This window comes from Montipora capricornis, chromosome 9, assembly GCF_036669925.1.
Source record: "Montipora capricornis isolate CH-2021 chromosome 9, ASM3666992v2, whole genome shotgun sequence".
Taxonomy (NCBI): Eukaryota; Metazoa; Cnidaria; class Anthozoa; order Scleractinia; family Acroporidae; genus Montipora; species Montipora capricornis.
In genome coordinates, this window is record NC_090891.1 from 35,043,587 (window position 1) to 35,046,086 (window position 2,500).

At 36.3% G+C, this 2,500-nt stretch overlaps 1 long non-coding RNA gene across 1 annotated transcript in view; it reads left to right on the forward strand.

Moving 5' to 3' along the window:
- The first annotated feature begins 1,554 nt into the window (after positions 1-1,554).
- The window catches only part of LOC138015624 (uncharacterized), a 3,827-nt gene continuing 2,881 nt past the window's right edge, over positions 1,555-2,500 (forward strand). Inside the window, exon 1 of the long non-coding RNA XR_011125591.1 lies at positions 1,555-1,654. This is a non-coding gene — a long non-coding RNA (uncharacterized lncRNA). The remainder of the gene's footprint in view (positions 1,655-2,500) is intronic.

The following is a 2,500-nucleotide window of genomic DNA, read 5'->3' on the forward strand; positions in this document are numbered from 1 at the left end:
CTAGGTTTAACTACGTTTTACTGTTAAAAATACCCATTAGGTCTATTTTTACTTGATTGCAAATTTAGTGCCATCGTAACCGCGAAGAAAACGTTACACAAACAGATATCAGAAAAACGGTAAAAAATTCATTAAAAAGGTAATTTCCTTATTTATTTCCTGCTAACGTAGTACGACTGTTATCAAGTGCCGCGATTAATTGAACAAACAAGATGAATCTGCAAACCAAAGAATAACATTCTTAAGCCTGACGCTGTCCAAATAAGTGAAACAGGGTACATTTATTTAAGATTACTATATACCTTCAGGGGTGTCTCGCGTCCGAGCGATGTAGCGCGTCCGGTTTAAACTGTAGATACCGAAACCCTATATCAAATTAAAGCTTATAGAGCTGGCTATCAAACCGTATCAAGAAATTAAATGAATAGTCGAATTTTTCACGACCTCTAAATGCGAGCGTCCGAATCACCTTTTCAAAGCTACAAGTCAAAGCAAATTTTGCTTTTCGACATTTTATTTTGTTTTTCCGTTTCCCGACCCAAAGCGCTAAAAAAACGTATCTGCGTTTTGCCACACTCAGCTACAGTGAAAAGTTATAGAACGTTTTCGAAATAGTATTGAATGAATGTGAAATGTTCGTACAAAAATCGCTCTCAGAGAAAAAGTATTTTAAAATAAAAAATTCGCAGACACGCTTTTGTTGTTCATATGTTAATCTAGCCACTGTCAAAATTTGGGGGCAATCGCACAAGTTCCCTTTGAGTTTTAGCTCTTTAAATAGTCCGCTTCGAGTGAAAAAATTGATTCGAGAAAACAGCGCCGACTGTCAATCAAACGGGTAATTTTTACTTCCGATCAAGACGTAAAACCCCCATTTCTCCCTCAATATTTAATCTTTTTGAATAATTTATTTTTTACATTAGATATCCCATTTCGATCATTACTTTCACCGAAAATCCAAATTTGAAGAAAATTGCCGATCTGAAGGTATACGGTAACCTTAAAACAAATGCCATTTACTATCCAAGCTTAATGCTGCATATTGAAATAACCTAAAGCGAATTGGAAGTGCCCGCTCAAACATTGAGAACGAAAAACGTAATAACTAGCAATTGTTCCAACAGAACAACTCCTACGCTAAAATCAAACCTCCACTGCGAGCCATCGTCCACAAGAGAAAAAAAGTTTTATTATAGTTGGAATAATAATATAGAAATTATAACCTTAGTTTATCTAAAAAACGAATTTCATCACGATGTTGACGGACAAGAGTGTTGATATAACTTTCTGCAGATGAACAATACCTAAAATTACATTCACGGGGAAAAAAACAATCGGCCATTTGATGAACTTCAAAAAAGAGCGAATACCGACAAAAACACGAAGCTAGGAAATCGCCCCTCAGCATATTTAGATATTAATAATTTTTCCGGACATTGAAAGGAATTGAACCGCGACTTGATCATTTAAAGTGACAATCAAAGTGCCGCTTTCAAGTTCCCACAATATAGCTTGCTAGCTCCACGAGACCGGAAGCTCAGCATTGTTATATAAGAAAGAGATGATGGTTCCGACTACACACAACTGCAAACTCTTTGATGAGTTGAAATTGAGTCCTTAAGTATCTTTAGTCGAAGTGTAAAAAACATCCACGGTAAGTTCACAGCGTACCCTCCATATTTATCAGTGTAAGCGAGAAGTATTTTATATTCAACTTTGAACATTTCTATTCAAAAGCAGATACTCTCTCCGTTACCGCGTATTTCCCTGTATCAGAGAAATGTATCCGTTGAAGGAGTATTTCATCTTCAGTTACTCTTAATTTGTAGACGAACAGTTAAGATATCACAAAATACTGAAACTGTAGACAGCTTTGAAGGCGTGCTTTGATTGGCTAATCAAACTCCAAATATCCTTTGTTATTCACCTCCGAGCAACTAGCGAGGGATTTGCGCCCGAAAATATTGTAATCGTTACAGGAATAAATGAGTTAAAATCATCTTTTTGCGCTATTTTGTCGCACTGTTTTATTATATACTAAAACTATTCACTTCACGTGGTCACCGTGAAGCGACGACGTAAGTATCCACAACCAGCCACCTCCGCTTCGGTGAATACTTGAATATATTTCAAATTGCATTATCATTCTAATTTAGTAAGTAGAGGTAAACATCCACTACTTTCCCAGGTGAAACGTTGTTGTGGTATATTCTACATAACCTGAATAACTAACCAACCAAAAGCTTGCTTATAGAAACCGCTCCTCTTCGCTTGTGTGGAGATGGATGGTACGATTGGTATATACTAATGATGCCTGGGTCAACCAATCGGAACGCATGCACGGGAAATCTACTGTTTTTGATTTGTGTGGAATTGTCTAATGAAAAGTGTTCATTATACTTGTGTTTGTTGACGGAATTCAGTTTTTTTCAAGTAACTCAAACTTCACGGCAAAAAAAGTAATATTTTTCACAGCAAGGTGCTTACAAACAAAAATACT